Here is a 7,803-nt window from a genome sequence, read left to right on the forward strand (position 1 = left end):
TAGTTAAGAACATACCAAAATAACTTAGGATAGGTATTATATATCCATACATCAAATTTTTGTCTTATCAAATCACACTAGAAATAAAAATAACTTATTTTGTTCCTTTAACATAAAAACAATGTTCGTTCATAAATCCCCGTGATTGAGATCGAATCTTCAATATCTTGATCTAATTGTTACCTTTGCCACCTGAATCATCATTAATCTACACACACAAAATAAAAATTATGTCATATATGTGAAATGTAAAAAGCATTATAACACTTTGTTTGTGCAATAGTGTTTGTTTGTGTCTCCACCTAAAATATAAGGTAGTTGAAGAGTAAAATAGGTGGCTATAGCTAGAATTTATAAAATGTTATTTTATAATCACAACCTAAGATGTACGTAGTTGAAAAGGGGAGAAATAACTTGAACTGCCGAGTTAACTGAAAATAAGCTAGCCAAAATTCTTCAGGAACAGGATTAAATTGATAATTTTGTTGAATTGGTATTTAGACCACTAAGTGAAATGACAAGTGTTTGCCAAACAAAGTAGCTAAGCTAACATATCAAATTAAGTCATGTTTCCAACACTTCAGCTAGCTAATTTTTCCGTTCAACCAACCATTTTATTTAGCTTATTATTTTAACTTAATTAAATAAGAACTTCAACTAGACTATCATTTGAGCTAACATATCAATTTTTGCTCATTTCACCATTTATTTAGCAACACACACTATCGACTAACTTTAAGATATCAACTACCAATTTGATTCACCTTATCACCTTCACCTAGCTTGCCAAACACTAGTAGTTTAAAATAGTTGCAACTGCTGGTTAGCGCTTAAGAAATTGAGCACTAGCTAGTTGTTGTTCTGTCTTTGAATCTGAGTTAAACATTCCATTGCTTTCACTATTTCTCTCTGATGTGGTGCTCATTCCTCCACAATGCCTTATACATATTAGACTAGGAAGCTTATTTTTACTACCTTTGAGTTTTGGCACCATATATTCTGAGAGCTTCTGTATATACATATTATCATTCTCCCTACATGAATGTTCATTTGGGCTAAACTACTTATGCTTATGGGACGCAAACCCATCTGACCCACTGCATTCTGTATTCCCAATTTTTAAAGACAAGTTGGACTACAGCTGATTGAATTTGTTTGTTTCTTTCACAAATTTATTAAGAATTTTGTGCTAATGATTCTTGATTCTGTGCAGGACAGATTGTTGAGATCAAAAGGAAAACCTGGAAGCATTTGCTGGACCAGATAATTCGTTGAGGGTCTGCGAATTGGAAGACAGAACAACATAGACAAACTCAAGCTTATCCAGTACATTAAGGCTCGCAGACTCTGATCAGACTCTGATCAAACTAGCAGTTAAAATTTCAACCTCACTCCGATTTACACAATCCTACTCCAATCTGCCTTGGATTCTCCAACTCTGTTCTTAGTCCCAACCAAATCTATTTATGTGCGCGTGTTTGTGCTTGTGATATAACTCAAGCACTAAAGAAATTACTAATTAGCTCCTACCCCAAAACAGTGTAGAGCAAAACAGTGTTGGATAGTCTGACAGAATCAGAGAACATGACTGATCAACCAACAAAACTAGAACATTTCCACCATGCATTATATTCCACTAATAAGTAATAACTGTAAATTGAGGACAGCAGAAGACAGTCACATTTACATTGACTTCATTCTCCCTAGTTATTGTTTAAACTTACATTTGACGGATTGTAATAGGCTGAATTTTAGTTTATGAAATGTTTCCGTTTTCACCAAAAAAAGAAGACCGTCATATACAAAAGTGAAGCAGAAGGGCATTTTTAGACAGGAAGCGGTAACCTGTGTGCCATAATCAACCTAAGTGCAAGGTTTATGCGACTTGTTATATGGTATTGCCGGCAAAATACAACTTTATAAAATCACAGTTAGCCAGAGACATGATAGGAGGACCATACTATAAAATCCCAATTATCATAAGGATGTTACCTTCAGGATGATAAACCCAAAGAAAGAGACAGGTTCTTGATTAAAAACAAATAACTAAAAGAGTGAAAGGTGAAGTGACATACTTGAGATAAGGAAGATTCATGTTGGTTGGGATTACGACGGATATAAGCCTTCCACTCTTCCTTAAATTTTACCATCTTTTCCAGCATCGTCATTAGCAAAAGTCTGAAGCAAGCATTGTCAGATTCATCACTAATATAATAAATAGCTAAACAAGAATATAAAAAAAATCCTGGGTGTGCTTCAGTTGGTTGGGAGAACAAAATCTATTGAACTTGAAAAATCAAATTTTCTTAGATTTTTGTGGTACAGAAGCAAAAAACACATTTTTGATCTACTTTTAAGCAGAGGTACCTTGTCAATGATAGCCTCCAGAAGATCATCTAACAAATCCAACCTTGATTCCATTTTACTAGATAAGGCTTAAACATAAGGACAATAACCATTATAAATCTTACAATATGGGAAACAATCATTGTATTTCTAATAATTTATATTAAGTACACAATTCAGACCAAAAGTAAAATAATGAAGATCAAAGGATGCACCCATTGCAATCAATTCTCTAATTCTCTCTGGCCCTTCTGTGCACACCACCTGAAGAAAACCAAACCTGTTCAGCATAAACTCAAAATAGCATTACAAAAAAAAACTACCACCATTACCTCGAATGCAGACATATCTACCATTTAACCTTGACATAAGATATAGAACAAGGTATGAAAAGGAATCTCAGTGCACTGGTGCAAAACTAGGGATACGAAATTCAGAAAAACATAAGACGGATGCAGTACTCAGTATAGCCATATACTCAGGTACCACCATAGATCCAAGTGATAACTAGTGCACGAACGTAACACCAGACACTTGACATGTGATAATCAAAATAAATTACATGAGTAATAAGAACACTTAGGTGCTCATTCATTTCGAGATCTTTGCTATGATATTGAACACAGATAAGGTAATGTTTTGCTATGACATCCTTGCGGTTCAGCATTCGTATCTATTCAGGCAACATTAAAGAGTCGAAGTAACTAAACAGTAGGATACACATAACTTGATGTAAGGAACAATCTACCTAAGAAGGCACCACGAGGGAAAGTAATGCCATGCAAAAGCACTATTTATCACCAATTACCCCAGCTAAAGCATAGTCCCAAGTCCCATGTCTGGTGTCTGATATTCACACCTAGAGTACATTATGTTAATAAATGTTGATCATTTTTTTTCATTTTCCAAAAGCTTGTCTACGAATCACAAATAAACTCCCTACTATGATTCTCACCCGAAAAAAGACCTCAAAATTCAAATGCCTATTGTGCCTATGTAACTAAGCCAAGGTCGAATTAAAACATCAAAGAAGGGGTTGACCTTATTGTTGCTGCGACCTTATTGATAATTAGCACTTAGCATTGTCAAGAAATAAGTCGAACAAACTGCACAGTAGAATATAACTAAAAGCGATAGTCATTGACTGATGAAAACTTTTTTAAGACAATAAATAGTAAAATTCTTGATCACAACAACAACCATTCAAAGAAAGAAGCTAGAAAACTAAAATAAGAACCTCTTATTTTCAGTGATTAATTCAGAGTAGAGTTACATTACAAATGACGAAAACCCTATGTTCCCACCAGGATCAAACTATCTAATTCTACAGGAACTTACAGGCAAGGGACCTCAACATTCAAAGTTACTGCAACTTTGAAAGCCGGGAAAGACTGAAACTCACCCCCTTCTCAGTCTACCCTGTCTCCGATCCCAACACATCACTGCATGATCTCCCCGTCTCCCCCCAATGACTTGCATGTCTGCAATATACAAACTTATAGAGATTCCAGAAAACTTGTCTGACTCACATGGGCTTCATAAAGCTTTCTTAAGGCTGATCATTATCAGTTTATCACATTGAGTTCAGGAAGGGAACTTCTAAAGCAGATATATTTGACCCTTCTCTATATTGCCAAACCTTCCCACATATCAGAGCCAACCTCTCTTAGAATCTGTGTGATTTGATGCTAATGTAACCTGAGAATGGACACTTGCAACAAGTTGTGCTATATCTATCTGGTAAAGATTAATGGTTTTAGACTTTCAGTGGTTACTGGCCCTGGCTCAACAGTGAATGAGGGATGTGCAACTAGTAATCAAGGCATGAAAAGTAGGCAGTTTCTGAAAATGGTGACTTGGGCAGGTGGGTATGCAGAAGGAAATAATTATGATCTAGATTTTCATATATGAGAGAAAATGAAAAACGGATTCTCAACAATAAAATTCAGACGTAAAGTAGTGAATGTTTCTTTCCATAAATCTAAGAAAAGACCCGACATATAATGTACGCCATATATTATAACAAAAGAGAAAACCAAGATAGAAGAACAACATTGGAGAATAAAACTATGAAGTCTCACAGAGTGTAACATACCTCTGGAAAAGTCCAATTCCCATGCATCCCACAACAAGAAGATAAGGCTGAACCCTATTATGAAAAGTGGCATTGTTAGTCCCTAATAGCAAAATTTCTTTCAACAGATAATGGATGCTTCAGGCTCAAACCAGATTCCATATCTCCCTATCTATTGTTTGCTTCGAGCATTTTTTTAATTTCACTTGGAGACCTTAGTTCCTTCTGCCATCTCCTCTCCAACTTGTCAATCTTTTTCTTCTGGCTGCATTTGTCTTGCTGTTGCGACGTGTTAGGTTATGATACATATGATATTACATAAATCATGCGGAAACAACCATTAACCCAGGATTACATATTATTTACACATAATCATATAGCATAATTTAGATGCATACTCTTTGTTGCGTGCCCTCCCTAGCTGCGCCCGAACCGAACAAGAACAAGTCTTTAGGACTCCAAGTGTCGTCCCTCCGTAGATAGTCCACAGCACGTCCAGATCCGCCTTAAGATTGACCAACTAGAATCGCCCTTAAGGTACTAGAATTTTCGGCACTTTTGAGCAAGATGTGTGGCTGAATTTTTCTCTCAAAAACTCACTTTGAATACTTTTAAAACTCGTTATAAATTGTGAACCCAGGCCACATATTTATAGGGGTATGGAAAGGGAATTGGAATCCTATTCAGATACAAATTAATTAAACCTAGAATCCTACAAGAACTCTAATTTAATTAATTTATCAAATAGAATTAGGAATTTAATCATTAACCGAACTCTGCACGTTTTAGGAAACGTGCACGAACATAAACACTTACACACGCACACACGGAAGCCACGATGGGCCGTCCATGCGTGCGCACGAGCAGCAGCCCACGCAGCGAGGCCTGCGCGAGCTGCAAGCCCACGCAGCTCCCGCGCGCGCTGCGCGCGCTGTGCGCGCTGCCACGGCCTGCTGGGCCTGGCCTTGCGCTGGGCCTCGCGTGGCTGTTTGTGCGGCGCGCTTGGCTTGCTGGGCGATGGCCTGGCTTCGTGCTGGGCCTCGTCCGGCAGGCCTCGTCCGATGCTTATTCGTACGATACGCTTCCGATTAAATTTCCGATTCCGGAATTCATTTCCGATACGAACAATATTTAACATTTCCGATTCCGGAATTAATTTCCGTTTCGAACAAATATTTAATATTTCCGTTTCCGGAATTATTTTCCGATTCCGGTAATATTTCCGATTCTGACAATATTTCCGTTTCCGGCAATATTTCCGATTCTGGTAATATTTCCATTTCCGATAATATTTTCCGATACGTACCATGTTTCCGTTTCCGGCAACATCTACGACTTGGATAATATTTATATTTCCAATACGATCCATATTTCCGTTTCCGGTAATATCATCGTTTCCGGAGTATTCATTTCTTGCCTGTGACGATCTCAGCTCCCACTGAAACCAAGATCCGTCGATTCCGAATATCCATAGATAGAGTATTTAATGCCATTAAATACTTGATCCGTTTACGTACTATTTGTGTGACCCTACGGGTTCAGTCAAGAGTAAGCTGTGGATTAATATCATTAATTCCACTTGAACTGAAGCGGCCTCTAGCTAGGCATTCAGCTCACTTGATCTCACTGAATTATTAACTTGTTAATTAATACTGAACCGCATTTATTAGACTTAACATAGAATGCATACTTGGACCAAGGGCATTATTTCCTTCAGTCTCCCACTTGTCCTTAGGGACAAGTGTGCATTTCCTAATTCCTTTGTCGCTCGATGCTTGCTCTTGAACATAAGGTAAGAGTTGTCATCCTTATTATGTCCATAGGTGTTCCTCGGTTTCAGAGTTCAACTGATCAAATAAACAGATAATCATAGCCTATGATTCATCCGAGCACGGCCATGCATTTCACAGTTTCTAGCTCTCCGAGTGGCCTTGTACAACTTTTAAGCATCTCATCCCGATTTATGGGAGGACAATCCCAATCTTGCGATCTTGAGATTAGACTTCGTTTGATAGGTGATTACCTGAGCGTTGCCTTTATAGCCTCCTTTTACGGTGCGACGGTTGGTCAACGTCAAAGCAACCAGTTCTCAAACAAGTAATCTCAAATCACTCAGGTATTGAGGATTTAGTGTCTAATAATTTAATGAAATTTACTTATGACAGACTTTCATCTCTTACAGTAAAGTTTCATAGGTCTTGTCCGATACTAGTCTTCCCAAAGTAAGTATCTATGCAAATGATTATGACATTGCCATGTCCACATAGTTCAAGAAACAGAACTACTAGTCATCTTGCATTCTAATCGTCTAACGTTTTCTATGCGTCCAATTTTATAGAAAACTCCGATTAGGGACCATTTTCAACCTTTGACATTCAAGTTCACTTGATAGACATTTCTTAGTCACAGGACTGGTCCTGACAGTCTATCTTGAATATATCGTCAAATTGAAGGGACTCATCATTTAATAAACCACAAATTAAATGGAAAAATGAATTCTTTTCATTTATTGTGAATGATTAACCAATAATGTTTTACAAAGATTTAAACTCTAAAACTTTAAAACATTAAACAGAGACATCAAAGCCATTCTCCAATATGCTTGATTCCCATAGCTGCAGTGTGCGAGTTGTGCTTCGCCTGCGGCAGAGGTTTAGTTAATGGATCTGATATGTTGTCATCAGTTCCAATTTTGCTTATCTCGACTTCTTTTCTTTCAACGAACTCTGTAGAAGGTGAAATCTACGAAGTACATGCTTGACTCTCTGGTGGTGTCTAGGCTCTTTTGCCTGTGCAATAGCTCCGTTATTATCACAATACAGGGCCATTGGTCCTTTAATGGAGGGGACTACACCAAGTTCACCTATGAACTTCCTTAGCCATATAGCTTCCTTTGCTGCTTCATGTGCAGCAATGTACTCCGCTTCAGTTGTAGAATCCGCAATGGTGCTTTGCTTAGCACTTTTCCAGCTTACTCCTCCTCCGTTGAGGCAGAAGACAAACCCAGACTGTGATCTGAAATCATCTTTGTCGGTTTGGAAACTTGCGTCCGTATAGCCTTTAACAATTAATTCATCATCTCCACCATAGACCAGGAAGTCATCTTTGTGCCTTTTCAGGTACTTCAGAATATTTTTGGCAGCAGTCCAATGCGCCTCTCCTGGGTCTGACTGGTATCTGCTCGTAGCACTGAGTGCGTACGCAACATCCGGGCGTGTACATATCATAGCATACATTATTGAACCAATCAATGATGCATATGGAATCCCATTCATTCGTCTACGCTCATCAAGTGTTTTTGGGCACTGAGTCTTGCTTAGAGTCATTCCATGAGACATGGGTAGGTAGCCTCGCTTGGAGTCCGCCATCTTGAACCTATCAAG

The 7,803-nt window shown here is 38.0% G+C and overlaps 1 long non-coding RNA gene across 4 annotated transcripts; it reads right to left on the bottom strand.

Moving 5' to 3' along the window:
* Positions 1-4,711, bottom strand: LOC130470453 (uncharacterized). 4 transcript variants are annotated; one of them, XR_008930809.1, is made up of 5 exons: positions 4,573-4,711; positions 4,442-4,495; positions 2,368-2,610; positions 2,076-2,178; positions 1-208 (listed from the first exon to the last, which is right to left on the bottom strand). It is a non-coding gene; the product is annotated as an uncharacterized lncRNA (long non-coding RNA). The 4 variants fall into 4 exon arrangements; XR_008930808.1 differs by having other exon boundaries at positions 2,368-4,495; XR_008930810.1 differs by having other exon boundaries at positions 4,442-4,705.
* Between the last annotated feature and the right edge of the window lie 3,092 nt (positions 4,712-7,803).

This window comes from Spinacia oleracea, chromosome 3 (assembly GCF_020520425.1).
Source record: "Spinacia oleracea cultivar Varoflay chromosome 3, BTI_SOV_V1, whole genome shotgun sequence".
NCBI classification, from domain to species: Eukaryota; Viridiplantae; Streptophyta; class Magnoliopsida; order Caryophyllales; family Amaranthaceae; genus Spinacia; species Spinacia oleracea.